This window comes from Lepisosteus platostomus, chromosome 5 (assembly GCF_059453375.1).
Source record: "Lepisosteus platostomus isolate fLepPlt1 chromosome 5, fLepPlt1.hap1, whole genome shotgun sequence".
NCBI classification, from domain to species: Eukaryota; Metazoa; Chordata; class Actinopteri; order Semionotiformes; family Lepisosteidae; genus Lepisosteus; species Lepisosteus platostomus.
In genome coordinates this window covers 6241367-6264051 of record NC_142615.1, presented here as the reverse complement: position 1 = coordinate 6264051, position 22685 = coordinate 6241367, and the positions used below count along the sequence as shown (strand labels likewise).

The 22685-nt window shown below is 40.6% G+C and overlaps 5 non-coding genes across 5 annotated transcripts; 2 read left to right on the top strand and 3 right to left on the bottom strand.

Annotated features, from left to right (window-relative positions):
* The first annotated feature begins 11945 nt into the window (after window positions 1-11945).
* trnaf-gaa (transfer RNA phenylalanine (anticodon GAA)) lies at window positions 11946-12018 on the top strand. The gene has a single exon. It is a non-coding gene; the product is annotated as a tRNA-Phe (tRNA).
* A 109-nt stretch (window positions 12019-12127) lies between these two features.
* trnav-aac (transfer RNA valine (anticodon AAC)) lies at window positions 12128-12200 on the top strand. The gene has a single exon. It is a non-coding gene; the product is annotated as a tRNA-Val (tRNA).
* A 574-nt stretch (window positions 12201-12774) lies between these two features.
* On the bottom strand, window positions 12775-12846 carry trnah-gug (transfer RNA histidin (anticodon GUG)). The gene has a single exon. It is a non-coding gene; the product is annotated as a tRNA-His (tRNA).
* A 2963-nt stretch (window positions 12847-15809) lies between these two features.
* On the bottom strand, window positions 15810-15881 carry trnaw-cca (transfer RNA tryptophan (anticodon CCA)). The gene has a single exon. It is a non-coding gene; the product is annotated as a tRNA-Trp (tRNA).
* A 4490-nt stretch (window positions 15882-20371) lies between these two features.
* Window positions 20372-20453, bottom strand: trnal-uag (transfer RNA leucine (anticodon UAG)). The gene has a single exon. It is a non-coding gene; the product is annotated as a tRNA-Leu (tRNA).
* Window positions 20454-22685: the final 2232 nt, after the last annotated feature.

The following is a 22685-nucleotide window of genomic DNA, read 5'->3' as shown; positions in this document are numbered from 1 at the left end:
CAATTAAAAAATAAATAAAAATTTGAATCCCCTGCGGAACACATTCCATAAGAATCAGCGGTTTTACAGTATATATCGCCTTTAAAGGTGGCTTCTCAAAACACTTTACAGGATAAAAACAACCAGAACAGCAACAACAACAATATTGTATTTCATTGCACTTTGAAAACCAAGTAATAACTTAACTATACGTGCAAACGTTTCATATGTTGCTGTTGTGAATGCCTGTGGAGTGTTAAAAATAGTTTTGTGGTGTTTGTTTAGATGAAACGTTCCTAAAACGTATAACGTAACAAAATTAAAGACGATTAAAATCTGTAATCTTTCCACTTGTACTGTATGTCATCGGAAAGTTTCTGCTTTGTGTAAGGATGGTATCAAAAAGCAATCTTAAGTGGTGAGTAGCTGTGCTCAATGTATTTAAGGGACTTAAAAGTAAAAGGAGATGCTTCATATTGCTTGACTAATTTTAAAAACGAAGTTATAAATGCAGACGCTCCCTCGGTACTAGTATTTTAGTACTTAATACTAAAGTACTAAGTATTTATTTTAGTACTAAAAATAAGATACACTCTACAGACATTCACAACGGTGACTGTCAGAAGATAGGACACAGCGGCTCAGGCACCTGCTGAATGGAAAAGGGGCACTTTAATGTTCTGTATGGCTAATACTAAAGCCAATACTAATATTCAATACTTTAATATTCTTTTCTGTATGTTTAACAATAGTGGGTACTGGCCTTATTCGTCCCTGCTCCCGTTGTTAGGTGTTAATGTGTTGTTAAGTGTGAATTTGTACCTGTTTCCCTGAGGTCTGGCTTTTTTTCTGGAAAACCATAACTCTGGTCTTGTCCAGATTGACTGTCGGCGCCCAGGTCTGACAGTGCTGCTCCAGCAGCGCCAGGTTCTGGCGCAGCCTCTGTTCTGTGGGCGACAGCGGGACCAGGTCGTCTGCAAAGAGCAGGAACTCGATTTCCATAATTAATGCAGATCAGTAAATCAAGGGACAAAACAATTATTGCGCCCGGCTCCTCAATGGGGTTTGACGTGCTAATGCGTTGGTTTAACAGTCCGGGTGTGGCAAGCCTCTAATGTCTCCCGACTTTGGCAAGAGGCACCCGCCTTTCATTGGAAGACAATGAACATTCTAGCCGTACATGTGAATATAGCATAAATACACCAAGGGATTGGGTGAGCTCCCATCACAAAAAAAACTGCGAACCTGCACTACAGCGACCACAGTACAGTATGGAGACCAAGACCTTTTACGGGAAGAGACGGGGTGCTTCTGCCGCCCCAGCTTCCAAAGAGCGAAGGGTAAGCAAATACAGCAGACTTCATCTGAAATACGTGATTACAGCGTATATTACAAGGTATTATTGCCGTTTTGAATTTTAAATTCAATTATAATTATTTCTTCGTAGCCTGTTCTTCAAGAAAACACCGCACGGGCGAAACGATCTACCACCAGGACAGTAAAAAAGAAAGCGGTAAGACGGAAAAAAATAAAAGTTTATTTTGACTTCTGTTCCGCGACTGATGAATACTACTGTGTGACTTTATTTCTTACATGAATTATGTTATTTTGCCACAGGCCGTGGGTCTCTGCTCTCGGCCACTGGCCAGGGTGCCAACCTGTAGAAGCAGCACCTGTGTGGAGACTTTTCGGCAGCAGCGGGAGCAGTACGATGCATTACTGGGGAGGACTGGGAGGCTAGAGACACTCCTGAAAATGCAGAGGAAGGAGACAGTATTTTCCAGCAGTCAAACAGTTGAGCAGCTGTCTCCCGAAAAGTGCCTCTCCCCGCCGCGCAGGTTGCAATGCCTGGCGGAAGCTCTGCCCCCCGCAGAGCACACACCGCCTCAGGACACTCCATCCCGGCCTCTCCGTTCACCACCGCATGGGAATTGGTTGATGCTGTCCCCGCCGTCTATCTCCCCCCAGGAAGCACAGCGGAATTCACAGACGCCAGTGGGACGAATAATTCTCCCAGATGTCCAACTGCTACCCATCACTCAGGAGATGGAGGGGGGGTTGTACTTGCAGTGCATCGGCATAGACGGGAAAGCAAGAGCCGACCGCTACGCCGCCCTCGTGTTTCGAAATCTTGTGACTTTTGAAATTTACTGGGGGTGGACCACGTCTGTAAATTTCGATGGGTCCAGAGGCAAAAGTGCCTTGCCTTGCAATCTCCGGGAAACCATTAATAGCATGGTGAATCGGAGATTCTCAACCCTTACTTTGTGCGACTGGAAAATAATTCGTGATCGGATCAACGAAATGCTTCGTAGAAGGAGGTGCTCTTTTCCTCTCGTCTAACAGTTTGTCCAGAAACAAAACATTCCTGTTAGACAAGAGGAATGTAAAAAAACAATTACGTTTGTCAATGGAAACCTGTGTGTGTGTGTCTCTCTCTGCTGGATGTCCCTCTCACTCTCTGCTGAATGAATAAAAGCATTTCTATTAAAAACGCGTTTGCGTTTGTCTGGTATTTACTTTGGTCCCTTTTAACTGTTTTTCCCCATCTACTTTTTTGCTTTGAGATGCCACTTTTAAAGGTGATATGTAAAATAATGTTTTTTATTATTGTTATAGAGAAACATGATTTTCCCTGGTTCAGAAAAAAAGATCTAAAGTGCTACATCTAACTTTCTTAATTCGATGTATTTAAAGCAGTGAACTACTGTAGATGTAACATAACATTCAGAAATACAATCGAGAATAGTTTTGTGGTGTTTGTTTAGATGAAATGTTCCTAAAACGTATAACGTAACAAAATTAAAGACGATTAAAATCTGTAATCTTTCCACTTGTACTGTATGTCATCGGAAAGTTCCTGCTTTGTGTAAGGATGGTATCAAAAAGTAATCTTAAGTGGTGAGAAAGCTGTGCTCAATGTATTTAAGGGACTTAAAAGTAAAAGGAGATGCTTCATATTGCTTGACTAATTTTAAAAACTAAGTTATAAATGCAGACGCTCCCTCGGTGCCACGCCGGATGTAAAGATCAAAATATACATTCGTCCCGGGCAGAGGCCGAAGAGTGCCCGGCTGGGGTGCGCGGGGAAGAGCAGGACAGGAGTGAAAGTGGTCAGGGCGGGGTTTAGGAAGGCGTACAGTCTGGGCAGGTATAGATTACACTTTTCTAAAACGTATTTGAAAAATAAAAAACGATTACAATCTAATCCTTCCACGTTTGATCCCAAAATCCCAAGAAAAATAAATCTAAACGGGTAGAAAGCTATGCTGAAAGTTTATTAAGATACTTAGAAGACAAAGATACTGTATCAATTTATGTTGCATTAGCCTGATTATGATTAAAAAAACACATATAATTAAACATGCGTTTTCGATTTAAATCAAAACACGATTTAAATCAATATAAATGTTTATATTGTAACGCATACTGTCCAGCCTCCATTTCTCTATAAAAATTTACTCTATTACACACACACACAATAGAAGCAGGAATCAGAAGCAGGGACCGTTGTCAGAAGGGAAGAAGGTGACTATTCATTGTTATCAAAAATGACTTAGAATCGATCATGTTGTGATATTTTGAAATATAAAAGTCAATTGATTGTCCATAATATTGCTATTCTATTTTTTCGAAGAAATGTTTGTTAAAAGAAAAGTCCAGCACCAGCTGGATTTGAACACACAGCCCGTGAGTTGGAAATCGGGCACGTAGACCAGTGGGCTACAAGGGAAGTCACATGAAGAGAGAGGCGAAACAGCCCTACACAGCCCTGTCGCAGTACACGACTATAATCATATCGTTATTAATTTCTTGAGATACACGATTCCATATTATATTCCCTTTTAATCGAATTCTAAAAGTATGCTTGTTGACTCCGGTATCACGTTAGTTAAAGACTTCGATGCTTAAAATGTTTAGTGAGAAATGGAATACTGGTGTGTATGTTTTCTTTAAAGTACCGAGACCAGCCATATACTGTATGTTTAAGTTCAAAAATTAATATCGTTTATGGCCTTCACACGCGTTGCAGTATGCTCCTATTCTTTTTATGCTCAGGCACTAAGATTTCCCTTCAGTGGTAAAATTCCATATAAATATTCAATACTTAAAGGGCACAGTTAAGACATTAAATATACATATACATACTGTATACAGTACAGTTTGCATACGGTAATATGTTTAGGTTCCTAAATCAATCTCTTTTATGAGCATGTGAAAGGCATGGTGAATTGATTCTCAAAAATTACTGTACTTTGCATGATTGGAAACAAATGCATGATTGCGAAATGCTGTGGTGTTACTTTTACAAAGACGGTCAATGAAAAAAAGAATGTTGACCAGGCCAATACTTTGAGTTTACACTTACAGCTCGTCCAAGGTCATTCATTATTACTACTATTAGTAATATCTTCGTTAAAGACTTTGATGGCGACAGCTCAAACATGAGAGGTTGAGTTTATTAGCTCCACCTTGCGGAAATTCCGGATACTATAATTTTGCTTGCCGTATTATAGGAGAATTTACGGTAACTCGCGGTAGACTGCGTACAGCGTACTGGAAAATAATGCGGTATCGCCCACGCATTTTGAATGGCTGCATCTGTATGTTCCAGCAGTCAAACACTAGGGTGTCAGCCGTCTCCAAACAGACCTTCATCTCCTGAAAAGTGCCCCTCCCTGCCACACAGGTTGCTGTACCTGGTGCAATGCGTATCTCCATACGACTCTCCACCCCCAGCAGAGCACACCCCTTCAGGACACTCCATCCTGTCCTCTCTGCTCACCACCACTAATGAATTGGCTGGTGCCGTCCCCACTGTCTCTCTCCCCTCAGGAAGCACCATCTACACAGCAGAACTCACAGATGCCACGTACAGTTCTCCCAGATGTCCACCTTTTGCCCATCAGTCAAGAGAAGGAGAGATTGAATGTGCAGTGTGTCGGCACAGAGGGGACAGCCAGAGCCGACCGCTACGCCACTCTTCTGTTTAGCAATTTTGGGACTGGGGGTGAACCACATCCATAAATTTTGACTGGTCCAGAGGCAAAAGGGCTTTGCATTCTCCAGGAAAACATAGGTATGTTGAATTGGAGATTCTCAGAACTTACTTTGTATGATTGGAAACCGATACATGATAGGATAAACAAAATGCTTCAAAGAAAGAGGTGCTATTTCTCTCTGGTTTTAGTCTGTGCAGCAATAAAACAATCAGATTAAACAAGAGAGAGTGCGACATTACTTTTCGTCAATGAACAAATAGTCTTTTCATGTTTATTTAAGTGTCCTTCTTTCATTTGGATTGCATTAAACAACTCGGGAGTTATTGTTATGATTACTCTATTATCGAATCCTCAACTCGTTCACTTTTTGTTATTTTGGGAACATTTTGACATGTTGCTTTTAGCCGTCGATTCTGTTGAATTCACTCAGTTTGTAATGTAGGGTAAGTTAAACTTTGATACAGGACAAATGTATTTCCCACAAGCTGTACTGTAGTAGCATTAAAAATATACAACATGACACTGTATGCATGTGGCACATCTTTGTTCAACTTAAGAAAAAACAGGACATTTGATTGCTGATTGCCTTATGTTAAAGGCCAACAATGACACCAGAAAACTGAAAGTTCCTTCCCCTCCCCAAGTAGAACTGTCTAATCTACATAAACACAGTGGGGTGTAACACCTAGCCTAGACTTTGTGAGAAGTATGGAGCTGCATTGCATTAAAATGGCTGCAATGGAATATACATAGTAGGCAAGAGTTAATTTCAAGCTGAAAAGAAAAGACTAAACATGTCCCATTAAAATCAGAAATTTTCTTACAAGTGTAAATCCAACTATTTTCTAATTGCTTTATCCAGGACAGGTAACAGTTTCACCAATATTATTTGGTAACTTTTTACGATTGTCAGACTTCAGAAAGCTATGACATAATGTGTACTGTGTTAAAGAGCTATTGAGCACAGAACATCTTTACACTTGTGAAAAGATTTGCACGTGCAGTTTATTCTTATCTGTGTGAAAACAGGAAATATCGATGGAGTTTCAGAAAGTAAACAGAGGTCTGGAACACCATATCTAAGATGTTTAATAAATTGAAGTTTGTGAAAACAGTGACAAATCACCCGCAAACAAAATACAATTTTAGAATACAAGCAGTTTGAAATGATTAGCTGTTATTAATAAACCACTTAACTTTGAACATCTTGTGATATTTAGAAATACATTTTCTAGCAACAGCGCAAATGCTGCACATGAGACATTAAGCTTTCATAGCTCCGCCTGGCGGTTTTACAAGATATTTCACCCTACTTTGATACATCATGCTATATCCTACAGTTCTTTGCAGAACAAGCACTGCTATTTACTGCAAATTTTGAATGGTTGGATCTGTAGTTCTACTCAGTTTGGTGTATTCTTGATAAACCAAACTGGTGCCCTCCCTCCAACTCACCATTCCTCCCTTATGGTAGTGTATGCAGAGAAACCCATGTATATAAACCCACAGGGTCAATTGCAATGGACATCCCAAGTTAAAACACAGCCGCGTGCTAAGTTAGTACGGTACATTCTGGAGATCATCTCCCGCTCCGAGTTCAATTGCAGCAAAAACATGTGGAACAAAGATGGAGCTCAGCTCAACTTGTGCCTAATCCAGTTCCAAGGGCTTGGCCTTGTTGAACTAATTAGCCCGAACTGGAGAGGACTGTACATCAGAACACTTCTGATTAGTAGAATAATACATAGGCCACATTAATATACAATTACTTTTCTGTTTCTTCTTTATATTCAAACTAAATTTCCTGACAAATCAGTTAGTTTTTAATTTAAGAATTGCATTTAGGCTACAATTCACCTGATGAGGCTACGTCATTATTAAATGAGATACCCAATTGTAATTAGTCATGAAACAAATGAGAACCACAGCTGTGCATTTGAAATTAAACACTACTGTATTATTGCAGCATTAATTTTGTTTAACACTCCAGATGAATAAGTGGACACATCATTATAGCTAAATCATTACAAAACACACCGACTAATAACCAGTAAAGTTAAGTTTAATTTTTAACAGAACTGGAAATTAAACTTGTGCAAAAAAAAAACAATTGTTCCTCTGACCTAAGCATTTTTTTTAAGGCAATACATTTCTTTAGCAGGGTGTGCTTTGTGCTTACTTTTCAGAACTTTGATTTTCTCCCTCTCCTGTATCAGTAGGAGCGTACATTTCAAATTAAGTTATTTTCTAGTCAGTTCCAATGTCTTCCTTTCAGTTCAGCTCAACTTGTGCTTAATAAACATTTGGAACCAAGTTGGAGCTCAGCTCATCTTGTGCTTAATCCAGTTCACAGGGCTCAGCATTGTTGTTGTACTATTTAGCCCGAATTGCAAGGGACTGTGCATCAGAACATTGCATCTGATAAGTAGGTTAATTCATAGACCACGCTAATTACTTTGTCTCTTGTTTAAAATTAGTCAGGAAATTTAGTTTAAATATAGTTTTAAAATGTAAGAATTGCATTGAGGCTACAATTCACCAAATGAGGGATACTCAATTGCAATAAGTCACAAAACAAATGAGAACTGCAGCTGTGGGCTTGAGACAGGACACTACTGTATTAATTTGACATTAATTTATTTTTAACAGAACTTTACTGAAAATTAAACTTATAAAACTACCTGAGCAAATAAATACAACAATTATTGTTCGTCTGACCTTCTCAGAATCAGTTCCAGCATCTTCCTTTCAAAGTGGGGAAGTGCTTGCTGGCGTGTTGTTTTGCTAACTCATGCTTATCCTTTATAACGGTATCTTCTGACACCTGTGCACAATCCAACAACATTACAAGACCAGCACTATAACAGGAGTCATAAAAACACAAGAAGCCACATTGAACGAGCTTTCAGAATTGTAAAACATTGCTTTGCTTGTCTGTCATTTGGTTTGCATACCAGTCCATCAAGAGCTAGCACAACCCTGGCTGTTTCAACACAGTCATTGGATCACAGCCACAGGACAGAAAAGGGACTGTAAACCATAATAAATCACTTAAGATTCCGAGTTTTTTCCTTTAACATGCTTGGGTGCCACCTATTTCCTCCTCATCCCTGCTTTCCTCTGATAACCACAAATACGGAGACCCATCACTAAAATATTTAACAAATCTATCCAGTTGACTCCTCGATTTTATAGAACACATTAAAGCCTCACGCTACATTTATATAAATAATAGTTTAAGTTCTGTTCTCTTCACTCCCTAGCACCTTAAACTTCACAGCTACTAGTAATGATTAACATTCAACATAATTAGTAAATGTCACTTTTGTAAATACACATATTAATCAGCTTCATTATGAATAAATGTGGTATGAGTGTTAAGCAATTTTAATTAAATATTACAATGTTTTCAAGCGACGGATGCATAAATTCAGTACGTGGTAACGATATTATTTCCACTATATTCTGGAGCCTTCTAATGCAATTCATCGTTACACCAAGTATGGTACTAAGTTGCTCAAGCCATATTAAGAGGTGGTTTAAAATAATTCACTAGTTTAGTCACTTCTAGAGGGCAACAACTATTACTCTGTGTTCGTTGCAATTGAGAACAGGTTTAGTACGGTGCTGGACTAAGCACAATAGCAACGTTCATTGCAATTGGACTTAAGGTGGAGCACAACTTCAGACCACAGCTGCGTACTAAACACGGGTTGAACGCCTGTTAGTACTTCACTTTCAGTTTGTTGCAATTAACCCCTAGACTTTGCACTACTAAGGTCTAAATCAAGCTCAAGCAGAGACAACCCATTAATGGCTTTCATAACTTCCATTAGTCTCCACCTCTGTCTTCCCTAACTCATTCTTGATCTTTCTAAACTAGGCGTTTAACTGAAATTCAGCCCAATGATACTGTTTAGCCTGAGAAAAAAATATAATAAGCGCTATTCCTGACAGCCTGAGAGAAACACAGATTCCTATAGCCTCAACTGAGCAAGAGAGTCAGTTCCTGCACTTTCTGAAGTATTATTTAAAAAAAAAACTCCAGCACTGGCTGGAGAGGCTGTGTCCGGGCTCAGCGGTTATATAGGACAGGACTCAGCGCGCAGCAGGTGTGACTCATTGCTCTGCGCTGCCCGTGCGGAATGCGCGTCTCCTCCCTCCACACGCCACCGCCTCGCTAAACCGCCTTCATACTCCCCAGCAGCAATAACATCTCCATTTATTACATTTATTCTTCCATCTTAACCTAGAAAACTGCTGGGACGTTTCTGTGAACCGATAAAGCTCTCTCTGTTGGTTTTCACACGTAGAAACAATGCACGAGCTGAAAGCAGGAAGTCAAGCACTCCTCCCTCACTGTATATCTGGGTCCAGACTTCCGAAAACTCCTAAAAGTGAATTTCCAGAACGCCATATTAAAGTCTCCCACCCGTTCGTTTCAAATACATCAATTAGATGAGTTCGGGTTCTTTTCTGATGTATTTTAATAGTTTGGCACTGTGCCTTGTTAAATATGTTACAAGCAAAGTTTATCAACTTCATGCGAGATTTTGCGTGGATACAAAAACATTATATGATATCTATAACACACGTGAAGAGTGAATCTGAATTAATCAGAATGCTTTGCTGCACCAGAATTGTTATTTACGTATTTTAAAAATACATCTGGTGCATCTGAAGACAGAATAAAACCCAGAACTGTAAAAGGACGACAGACCATTAAACTGTCTGGTGATATTGCTGCATGTATAATAGAACACGTTATTGTAAAAAATGTTTACATTCGTGAATGAGTATTTTTTTAATTATACCAAATGTCCGTTAAATAATGAATTACGTTTATCAGACCATAAACACTATTATATGAAAAAAAAACATTTACTATACATGCATTTAACTTGCTTTTTTAAAAAACATGACAATACGGTAGATGAAAATTGTTGTTCAGCGCTTTTGTATTAAATATACTCTACCAGCCTTTTAAGTCATGTGTCAGAAATAAAGTGTATAAAATTCGCTAAATCAAACAAAACACAAGCGCTACGAAAAAGAAAAAAATGTGTTTACCCTGCAATTTTATCTTGCTGAAACGTTTTTTTTTCTGTGGCACTAACGGGCTAACGGTTAGGATTCCTGGTTTCCTGATTACATAGAAATGTGTCTCTCTTGTCTTACGGTGTCCAAATGACCAGTTCAGTGTAGAAAGGAGCAGCGTAAAACACCGGGGTAAAGTTAGCTTGAAGTTCGAAAACGATTTTGCCACGCCTGTAGCGTTTACACGAAACCTCTTAGATTCGCGAGAATACTTGCTTTGTGCATAAAATACATTGTGAATGCTTTCTCAGCCTTTACTTTTTCGTTTATATTACAGTTTTTGGACCAAGCACGAATATTCTTTTGTCCATATCTTCGCAACGGAAGCACAGAACGCCTTCAAACCAAGTGCATTTTAAAGACCACGACGTGGATATTTCCACAGCCTCTACATCAAAGTATCAGTGAGCTAATTATCTTTTTTTAAACCTCCGGTTTTTCATCGATGCGTAATTACGCACTAAGTGGAACCCGGGGGACCGCTGTATACACAAGTTCACAACGCGAGAAATGCTGTTCAATACGGCTTCATGCGAAAAACCCGTATATGACCATAGGCAACAGAATAGCGCAGTCTCCAATTACTCGGACTGTAAGCACGGGAATAAAGCTTTGTCTGAATTCTGAAACCCTTCCTTTACGTCCTGTTTTCATTCAGGTAAGAGTCAACTATATGCACAATACTACTGACAGCAGGAAGATTAAAATATTCTTTACTCAGCAGCTTATTAAAAACAGCTCCCATGATGTTCAAACCGATTTTTTACACAGAACACTGACACAGCTTTGCGTTCTGAATCTCTTTTTCTCGTGTGTTTATTTAATGTGGCACAATGCACTGGAATAGGGGTATTCTGTTCACAAACCAATAGCATTTAAACCACAGCACCCACAATGCTGCAAGTAAGTGTTTTGCACACTAAGAAGAGACCGATGTCTTCCTCGTTAGTATAGTGGCAAGTATCCCCACCTGTCACGCGGGAGACCAGGGTACATCAGGACATGCATTGAAGTGAAAGCAGGATGCGCTGCGACATCCACTGTGCAGATCCCGCCACACTAAGAGGTGAGTGGGTCTGTTCGATCACAGCGCTAGGCGAATCCCCAAACAGTGTGCGTGGCAACAAACGAAACGGGCCTGTGTCCGCCCGGTTTCGATCCGGGGAAATCGGGCCCAGTAGTGGCGGGATCTGTACAGTGCATGTCGCAACGCTTCAATGTGCTTCCTGATGTCCTACCCCGAGAACAGAAAAGACAGCATCCACAGCAACAACAGCTCAGGTCTCTACACGGGAGCTAAGCTGCCCCCATCTCCTCTGCTCTGCGGCTCCTGCGGAGCGGAGTCCTGCCTGGAGCCGTGTTTGCAGGCGGCGGCTCCCCACACCTGTCTGTGCGTCTTGTCCAAGAGCTCCTGGGAGGAAGAGAGAGCCCTCCCACTCGGGGGCTTTTCCACGGTCTGTGTGAGGAGGGGCGGGTGTGTCCAGTAGCTTATCGAGCGGAAGCCTGGGGCGGCGGAGAGCTGTAATCGTGCAGACCTTCAGGTGTCACCTCTTTGTCTGCTTTCCCGCCCCCCCTCCGCCCAAGCTCTGCTCAAAAGTAGCCCGGCAACCCCTCACACCTGCACGTGTCACAACCTAAGGTGCGGTCATGAGACACCCATGGGGTGTCGTTCTGTTCTTGCTAATTGTTTCCTGCCCCTCGCAGGCAGGAGTCCATGCGAGGAAGATGCGCTGGACAGAGCTCAGAGGGCGCAGCTGGGTGGCTTTCCTTCTGAGTGACGTTCCTGCAACACTCTCCCGCTACTCTTGGTGCGCTCATGCCACAACACAGGAAGGCTGGAGCAGGTGGCTGTGGGCTTTGCGCACTGCCGAAATAGCTCAGTTGGGAGAGCGTTAGACTGAAGATCTAAAGGTCCCTGGTTCGATCCCGGGTTTCGGCATTTCGTTTCATCGCGACCTTTGTTCCTCTCTCCAGCGCCACCTGCCTAAAGTGACGCGTCCCTTTCTCAGCCCGAAACGCAAGCGAGAAACCAGCAGTGGTCCCTGCAGGTTTCCGTAGTGTAGCGGCTATCACGTTCGCCTAACACGTGAAAGGTCCCCGGTTCGAGACCGGGCGGAAACAGCCTCGTTTTGCACGCTCCTGTACTTCACAGAGGTCTTGAGCAACCGGTCATTTGTTCCCAATGTATTTCCAGTGCCTTCGTGCACTCTTGTACCAAACGCACGTTCCTTCTGTACGCGGAGCCGATCATTTGCAATTGGGCTGTGCCGACAGACCAGGACGAGCTCTGTCGGCTCAAAAGCAGCGCAGGACCTGCAAGAACAACAGAAAGATTAGCATCCAGCGGGGGCCTCTTAGTGAGCCCAAGAGCTCATCAAGAATCGGCTCCAGCAACAGGGCTGGGCGCATTGTTCCATTCCCCGCCCACTCTCGGTGTAAACAAGTCCCTACTGGTCTCTGCTTGAAATGCACTTTCCTGCGTTTGCTTTGGTGTAACTGGCTTCCCCTGCATGGGCGAATGTGAAGAAGATCCTTAGTAAGTCATTGAAGAAAACCGAGAAGAGGTCGGAGTGGCCTCTGTCGTTCATGAACGATCCAGTCAGGCAGTACTCCTCTGTAAAGCGCCGTTCGTTCACATCGATTGGCTTTTTTTTGCCTTCATTCGTGCGAGTGGTAAAAGCAGACGCCCCTATTCTGCCGTGACCCGGATTCGAACCGGGGTTGTTGCGGCCACAACGCAAAGTACTGACCACTATACGATCACAGCGAGTTACCGAGACACACGCGGCAGGGCGGAAAGGGCTGTGCTCTCTTCGTGTGACATAATTTGAAAAAGTCCTGACGTTGCATTTCAACTGAGCCCCAGTATACATCGACCCTTCGACACTCTGAGTGACAACTCTCTTGCGTGTTTTCTCATATTTATGTAGTTTGCTTGCATGATGCCGGTGAAGTGGAAATCTAATAAGTAAATTGATTCTTAAAAATGTAGAGAGCTTTGAAAAAATATATTGGTGCTTTTAGATAATATATTTCAAGGATGTAACTGCTGTGCTACAGTGCGTGCAGAATTTTAGAAAACAGTTCGTCAACAAAGTACACTGTTTAGGTTAGTTTAGAAGACAATGTACCAAAACAATATATGCTGTCTGGGTCATTAGAATTAGCTGAAAGTAACTGATAAGCTTTGAATAACAAATCTAGTTTTTCTTCTCTCGCTCTATGATGTAATCTGTTTTCTCTTAGAGAAAGGGGAAGTTTTAGAAGGGACCAAGTGCTGAACTTTTTTACAGCGCAACGTCTTATAAAAACCCTGTACTGCTTGTAACAAATTGAGTCTCTGGTTGCACTTTGCAGGGCTCCCAATATTGCAATATTGAAATAAAGACCTTACTCAGGTGAGAACTCTCTCTTGTGGCTTCCTTGATAGTTATATTTCCATGACAATTTGGGGGCTCGTCCGGGATCACAAACCTGAGCGCGAACGGCTGCTGAAACTCCATCCGGACCCGGACAATTTTAGCAAATTGGACGAACCTCGGAGGATAAACTGTTTATCCTTCCAGAGACGCGTCTGGAGAATTGGCAGCTGTCTGACGTCAGTAAGTGATCCTTTAAAATTAATAGTTATATTTCCATGACAAGAGAAAAACCATCAACACCCCTACCACCTCCACCAATCCTAACCTTGTTTTTACTATACCCTCTGACCTTTCCCTTTCACCCCTTTGCATCCTCAGCTAACATATTTTAAAATTACAATAGACTGTATAGTATTTATGTTTAAAATTAAGGTAAATATGTCAAAATATCAAAATCCAACTGCACAGTGCTATTGTAAGAATGCTTGTCAAGTTCTCAAACAAACCTGCATTGTATTTTTAAAATATTTCAGCAGAGGATTCTGGATAACTGGAGTATAAATGAAGATTCGACGATATTTTTTTTTGAGTGAATATGGTTTTCTGGGGAGTTGCAATGTTGGGCATTATTGGACATTTCCCGGTGACCCTGACACGTGTTAAACACTCGCATTTCCTGCAAATATTAAAATGGTTAAGGTTTCGCTGAGAAATCCAATCGACTGAAGACAATGTTTATATTGCAAAAGAACCCCGTCCCTGGGTGGACTCGAACCACCAACCTTTCGGTTAACAGCCGAACGCGCTAACCGACTGGTAAGGTCATTTCTCGAATCACAAGTTTTCGGTTAAAAAAAAATCTCTTCCCGTTTATTTTGCCAGCCTGTAATATTTCTTCTGCACTGATAACCAAGAATTGAATTTCATTTTTCGCAAGCTGTGTGAATTTCATCAAAAACAAGTTTTCCAGAAAGGAAATGAACACATGCATTTAACGAAATCAAGCCCTTTGTGATTGCCCGAAATGATACGTTCTGTACTACAAGATAGGAAGAAAGACACGGCTGGGATTTGAATCTCGGTTCTTTTGTTTAATAGAGAAGCGCTTTAACCAACTAGGCTACGGTGACAGGACAGCCTTCACCTTTTACAGCCGCTTGGACACACCGCTCTGAGACATCTGCGTTCAGTAAGCGCTGAACCTGCGCTCAGAGCAAATTGCCTCTTTTACATAGCAGCCCCGACACTGAGAAACGAAGAGAACTGGCTTTTATCTGCCATTTTCATGTCCAATGCGTTTGACATCTCCCAAGGGCGACAGAGTTCTTTTGCGACACTATTTCTTCTTCTTTTTTATTTCTGTACGCTTTGATAAAAAAGGAGAAATCGTGCAACGGAAAAATGTCTTTTTTTCATAGAGAAAACGTGCACCAGGAAATGTTGTGTTGAGAAGAAATGATTTAACATGATACGTGACCTAATTTATCGGAGCAATTGCTCGACCAGCAAGATCTGGAGAGGTTGGAGAGTCTGGTGGATGTGATAATTATACGGTGTTGTGGAAGAAAACAGTCTTTCTTTGAATTCTCAGTCAATCGGAATTTCAGTGCGAAACATAAACCCCTTGTCTGTATTTAAAGAGATTATATTTTAAAACTCATAAAAAATCAGAAAACACATGTTTCTCACTTTGAAATTTTAGACGGAGCGGTGCATTACTAGTAGCGGCGCTGAGCACACTATGGGGGAATTCAGGTCATGTGAAATGCCAGCGGTTTAATAAACAACGCGTCTGATTTCGGATCATAAGATTCTAGGTTCGACTTCTACCTGGCTCGTGTAAATTTTATTCAAGCTCCTCAGTAATAGATGTATATTATGTAATGAACCGCACCTGAAAGCAAACGTTGGGTCTGTTTCCTTTGTTTTCCAGCATGAAATAGCAAATCGTTACAAAAAGCACCTGCTAATGTCCAATAGCGGGTTTTGTTTTCAAATTACATTTTCAGGCTTCAGACACTTTTTAATAAAACAAAAGTGTCCGGAAACTCATTAACTTTCAGGTTTGCTTGAACCTGTATTAAAAAAAGTTATCTGAAACTTCCGGGATTCCATTATCTGATGTAGCTGTCTCTAAAGTTGGACGTGATGTTAAGCAGATGTGAACTGTGCCTTTTCTCTTAAAAAAAAAAAAGTTCTTTTTTCCCCTCCACTCCAATGCTGGAGACTGTAAGCCTGTGTGAGCTCCACACTGCGTGTCCTGTACTGCTCTATTTTGTTTTGATTATCTATGTGGTGTACAGATAGAACTCAACTGCATGGGGTGAATTCCGTGTTCAGGACCAGCAGAACCTGAAAAAGTAACAGCTGACCTCGACATGATTTGAACACGCAGCCTTCTGATCTGGAGTCAGGCGCGCTACCGTTGCGCCATGAAGTCACGGTTGTCAGTGCTGTTGAATTTCCCAAAGGAGACAAATCAGCTTCACAAAAAAAAAATCTGTGAAGAGCGCAGCTCTGCGAAGAGAGTCTCTTCTTCCCAGACCACATTTTATTCTTCCTGCGCAGCTCTTGTGCAGGTGTTGTTCTCAATTACAGTTCCAGGAACACTGATTTTTTTTCTATTTTTTTTTTAATTAAGTACCCCATGGTGCAACGGTAGCACGTCTGACTCTAAATCCCCAAGTTCATTTTCAAAGTATATCGGAGTCAACTGATATTGATCAGGTTCTGCTGCTACTGAACCCCCAGTCTTCACCTTAAGGTTCAATTCCTCAAGCCTTTTGACCTTATATGTCCATCCCTTCTCGTCAAAACTCGTATTTTCACAGAGTACCCTTCAGAAATCGCAGTATAGAATGAAAAAACTCCAGTAGATCTCGGCCGCTGTTGGTGATTTTCCTTTAAAAATAAATGAATCTCTGGAAATTTTACGGAGTGTATCACTTTCACTGAGACCGAGAAGTGTTAAGCTGTACATGAGTCTTTGTGGTTCGGTTGTTAACCAAAAGGGTGGTGGTTTGAGCCCTCCCAGGGACACTATGAGCCTTTTAATGTACACACCCGTCTCACTTTATCTCCACGGCCGGTCTTGTACCGCAATCAAATACAGAGCCCGTAGGAGGCAGTAAGCTCGCATATATAGCTCACTGTGTATATAATGAAGAAGCAGAGGTTAGTTTCTCATCTGCGCGTTACAGAGCCTTACGCAACTCGTACTGTACCAACAGCTAGGGTTTGATCCCTGCACGGGCTATTAGTTGAAAAGCCATTGTAAATGACGTGTAAGAGATTTATAGATACTGTAGATCAGTGGTTCTCAAACTGTGGTACGCGTACCGGCAGTGGTACGTGGAGTGCCACCAGGTGGTACGCCAAATGACCCTGGAACTGTGTAGTGTGCACTGAAAAATCGGGATGGGTTTTCATATTTTGTATTTTAATACGTGTCGAATATGCAGCCTACATACTACGATACAGTGCGTGCTAATACTTCAGTGGACACAAGAGATACTCTGTAATTCTATACCACTCTATAGGAATGCGTGCTACGGATGCAAGTGACCAATTGTATTTAAAAAAAGCTATTGTATCTCCAGCAAATAGGGAGAAAAGAGAATGTGCGTGATTTTGGAACAATGCCAACATTGTAAACACAGGAATGCATAGAAATACGTGCTACGAACGCAGGCAATCTTGTGAGCACACGAAAGCGTGATAGAAAAATATTTAAGAACTGTTCGAATTTGAGAAAAATACACCGAGCGTCTCTGTGTTTCGCTCCCATGCGCATGAAATAAAAACTTTAAATAAATACGGAAATAAAAACGGAAATGCGGAAAAAGCTTGCGGATTGCTAAAGCAGGTAAGCTACACTATTTTTGAAGAACCTTATTTACCGTTGGCAAAAGAGCTGACACGTATTATGTGTGGAAAAAAAGCTGCTAAACAGCTCGACCTGCTGCCCCCCTCCCCCTGAAAGACACAGTCATTCATAGAATTATTGAAATGAAGGATTATATCAAACGTACACTGATAGAGCGCGTTAAGATGAGCAGATGTTTTTCACTGCAATTAGATGAGTCTGTAGTTGATTTGGCCAATTTGCTCGTTTACGTTAGATACGAGTTTGAGGGTATGTCCCATGAAGACTTTCTGTTCTGTAAACCGCTACCAACAGGAACTACAGGAGAGCACATATTTCAGCTTCTGAATGAATTTATCGAAGAGAATGACCTCGACTTGATAAAATGCGTCTGAGTTTGTACAGACGGTGCTAGAGCAATGACAAGCCGACATAACGGTGCAGTTGCACGAATTAGAGAGGTTGCTCCAGAAATTAATGTACGCATTACAACATCCACCGCGAGACCTTTGCCGTCAAGAAAATGCCTGACGATTTAATATCTGTTAGACTCTGTTGTGAATTGTATCAAGGCTCGAAAAATTAATTCACATCTCCTTTGCTCAACTAAATAGGCTCACTCCTCTCACTGAAATGGTGCTTTTTTATTAGTTGTTGTTAATGTTTTTTTTTCTGTAAAATACTTTGAGAAGCCACCTTTAAAGGCGCTATATCAAATAAAGTTCATTATTATAATATTTATTATATGTATGTGTGAGTATGTGCACGTACACTCATGTTGGTCATTGAGAATTTCTGGGGTTCCTATGAGATGATGACTTGTAGGTGGTACTTGGATGCTTTGGTTGGATTAGGGATGGTACTTGGTCCAAAAAGTTTGAGAACCACTGCTGTAGATACTTTATTGATCCCATGAGGGAAATTAATAAAGCTTATCCAGCTGGCTTTTATGTTTCACACTAAATTGCGATCTTGAAACCAAAATAATTAGAAATATGGAACACAACCATTGTTCTCCAAGAAGGAAAGCTGTTTAACACTGACGTCACTCCTTTTTATTTAACCCAGATTGTGAAGACAACTCCACCCTATCAAAGGAAAATGTTGCACAAAAGTTGGAAAGGACACTCTGAATCCATCTGTACTCTATATTTGATTTCCGCGATCCGTTCAAGGCTGCTTGGTGCTTCGCAAGCAAGTCATGTTCAGGGAAGAAACTCAGCTTAGAGAACTACTGGTGCATTTTCACTCATTGAATTTGATCTTTGTACTCTCTTTTCATTCTCAGCTATAATATTTCAAAATTACAGTTTGGATTTGTTGGAAAACTTCACAGGCATTATTAAGTTAGGACTGTACAATTGTATTTTAATATCTTGGTATATTAACCTTCATTTTAATATGGATGTAACCATAAATGTTGTACTTTTGTCGTACATTTTAACTGAGGACGCACGACGACTATTATACCTTGTGATACATGCAAGACATCTGTAAACGAAGATGTAATTAGTCAAATTGGCAATTAACAGAAAACCACAATTGTATAATATTATTTCTCTATGTCGATGATCAGTTGAAGGATTTGAAGAAACTATATATTATTCCTCGATATCGATGATCAGTTGAAGGATTTGAAGAAACAGCAGCGATAGCAGGTGATTTTGGTTTTGAACCCATCTTTACACCTCAATAATCCATTTGTCCTCGAAAAAAGAAAAGACAGGCATGTTTTGAGTCTCATAATGATCATCTTCTCGATCCAAAGAAACATATAAATTTGATTCCTTCCGTAGTATTTTGGATTTTCTTACGAAGATCTCACGAAGTATTGCCAGGATCTATATTTAGCGTTCGGTAGTGATAACACTGCTGATATTGATTGAGTAGAAATCTATGATGTATTGACAACTTTATCTGAAGCGAGAAGTCCTAGAACGCTGTCTATGAAGTGTTAGGATTCATACCAAGATATACTTTTTGTTTTCAACCCAAAATGCTGCTACTTCATTAATCATTATATGAACTATACCCGTTTTGGTAGCTTCTCTGCATGATTTTTCAAAACTGAAACTAATTACAAAATTATTTAAGATCAACCATGACAAAAAATTATAAATCAGGACTAATATTAATATCAACTGATGTTACTACAGAAAAAAAGATTTAACTGAAATATTAATAAGACTATTTGTGATTATGTCACTTCTCTGCTTCAGCAAGGTCAATATAAGACTCTGAAAGTAGTAAAGCAAAACTGAACTCAAAATCATATTAGGAATTCTGAGTGATATCTCCATACAGGTAATCCAACAGAACATTGAAATATTTGAATATCATCTCTCTGTATATTACGCTGCTTTTAACCTAGAGTAAAACTATTGGATTGAAGGAATGCTAACCGCTGGGTTGAAATGTATAGTTGTTATTTGGAGAAATCTGTAAACTCGTGATCTTATATGTTTTAAAAGACAGCACAGGAAAAAACAGTGCTGATTATTTTCCGGAGACGGAGCACTGATGACCTATCCGAGCTTATCGATAAAACCCACCCAGTGGATACTCTAGCAGAACGTCAAAGAACATTCACCTTTGTATCCAAAGAAACCACAGGAACAACATCAGGTAGCACAATCAATTCCCCTTTTAAATCTTTCCTGTAAGGTATGCTATGTGAATTCATGAAGTTAATCCTCTGATCTCTTTTGAGCACGAACAAAGTATTTCTGATGGAGCGCTCTGTTCAAAGATAAGCTATTACCCCTGCCAACGATTCGGCGTGAAGAATTAAAAGTTTCACAGACAAAAGCAGCTCACCACCACAGCCAATATTAAATTTACTTGCTGGTACACTATCATGTGCACTGCCTCAAAAGTGATCTCGGCAGATGTTGTTCCCTACATAAAGCTGAACGTGCCAAAAATAATTTTTGTTGAGAAAACAAAATATTTTTTCTGCCTTGATGTTAAGCCTGTCTTTTAGAAAGTCTATCTCTAAACACCTCCCGCTGCCTAACAAAAAGTGGTTTTACTGATCGTATTGCAGGTCTTAAAACACTAACATTTGGCAGCGGTGGGATTTGAACCCACGCCCCCAGAGAGACTGGAGTCTAAATCCAGCGCCTTAGACCGCTCGGCCACGCTACCTTCCTCCCTGCCTATCTTCCTCACATTCCTGGCTTGGAAAATGCCGGGGGCTTCAGCTCTTGTCGTCGGATCTAATGATATCATGACATGTGGAAGTGACTGCACCTTCATCTTCCGAGATGCTTTCAATAGCACAAATGCTACTTTCACCGGCACAAACATAGCAATAACGAAAGAGGTGGGTTTCATCCTTTGTGCTGTTTGTAGGGGTGCAACTCTACATCGATCTACTGACTTGAAGAGCAAAAATCAAAATCCTCTGCTATTACTGTTGCTTTTTTCATAGTTTCTTTAAATCCTTCATTTGAACATAGATTTTGAAGGATATTGCTGATAATACCACATAAATTGTGGTTTTCTTGTGATCGCCAATTTTTTTCAAATACCAGTTTTTTACAGTTCCTTGCGTGTTTCACAAGGTATAATAGCCCCCCTCGCATCCTCAGCTAACATATTTTAAAATTACAATAGATTATACAGCATGCATGTTTACATTTATATTAAAATTAAAGTAAATATACCAGAATACATACAGTGCTAACCCAATAATTCTTGTCAGGTTCTCCAACAAATCTGCGTTGTTATTTTAACATGTTTCAGCTGAGGGTGTAACAGGAGTATAAATGAATTTTCCCGCCAGCCGTTCAAAGACCAAATTCCATGAGTGAACATTATTTTCTCAGAAGCTGCCGGTATTGGACTTTGCCGGTGGTAATGAATTATGTCCACAACTGTTGTAGTAGTTCCTTCTTGAAATTCGACACGTGCAAAGCACTTGTAATATCATAGGTGTTAAAGTTCGCTGAGTCTATTCGAGTCATGGTGTGTATCCCTGCCTATCATTGGGAGACGGGTAGCTTTTTTACACTCAGATTCCAATCTTCAATGCTTTGTGTCAGAGCTTACATAACTTTCATTTTCTCACATTTTCTGACGACTGTTCCAAAGGGGCACCCTGTCAATTCTGAATACTTTTAAAAAATCTGCCTGCATGTTTGATTATTGTCATTTCATTTCGAAAAAGTTCAATATTGATCATAACTAAAGAAAATAATGATCACGAACAAAAAAGGGATAAAGATGCGAGTCGATCTTGAATCACAGCTGGGTGACACGGTCTTCTGTTCTGATATGGTTGTACGAGAAACAGGAGGAATCGCCAATCTCCTATAGAACATAAGTTGAATCAGGAGTGAGACATTTCGTATACTCGTGCATATGTCAACACCTGACCTACATCGTAAAACTAACATTAAGTTGTCAGAGACATTCATTTATATACAAACAAGAGACAGACCAAGTAATAATTCTACATTAGTTCAGGTGGGTAAACCTGAACTAACTAACTAATAAACCTATTAATAATTCTACATTAACGTGTCCTACACTGATCAGACTAATTGACATGGTCTGATTCAGAGCCTGTGCAGTTCGTGCTAATTACAACAAGGACAGTTCTGAACCCTCATCACCGAACTGAGCACAAGTTCAGCTGTTCTCCAGTTTTGTTATGCATGGTTTTTCATTGCAATTGAGTTCAGAGCTGGAGCTGAACTCCAGACAGTACAGTGTTTTGGGTAAGTTGTCGAAATTCGCATGAGGCTGCAGACAACTTACCTAAAGTGTGTTCTATAGCTTTCAGGTGGAGTTCATTTATATAAAAGAATGTAAGTGGTATAAACGAAACAAGCCAGACGGCAGTCCAACCTACAGTATAATTTTCTGATGGAAGTCCTGACACGTTATTCATTACGCCACTGACCCTGCTATTGTAGTGCTAAAATAAAACACGTTTTCTACATTTATGTCTGTTTAAAAATTACTATCTAAAAAAGACAAAGGGTTTGTGTGTCGCGCTAAAATTCCGCTTCATTTCGAATGCAAATAAAAACCATTTTGTTCCAAGAAATCATAAATTTGTCACATCCTTCATACTACTGATAAGTATACGAATAAATACTCGGAAGAAGCCGCTCAGGTATTAGAGAGATTTAAAATCGGATCGGAGGATTTAGAGTCCAGACTGCAAACCAACAGCTGACACAGGTCTTTTATAGAACCGTTTTGATTTCCTCTACTTTGTCCCCGTGACGTCACTGTCCTGCTCACAGCCGAGCCCGACACACGTCTGGTTTCTGTCGCTGGGCGCTCACCCTGCAGTCCATGCGGGTCCTGATACCCCAGTACAATGACGGGGACACTAAACTGTAATCAGGTGCCGTCCTTCAGCTG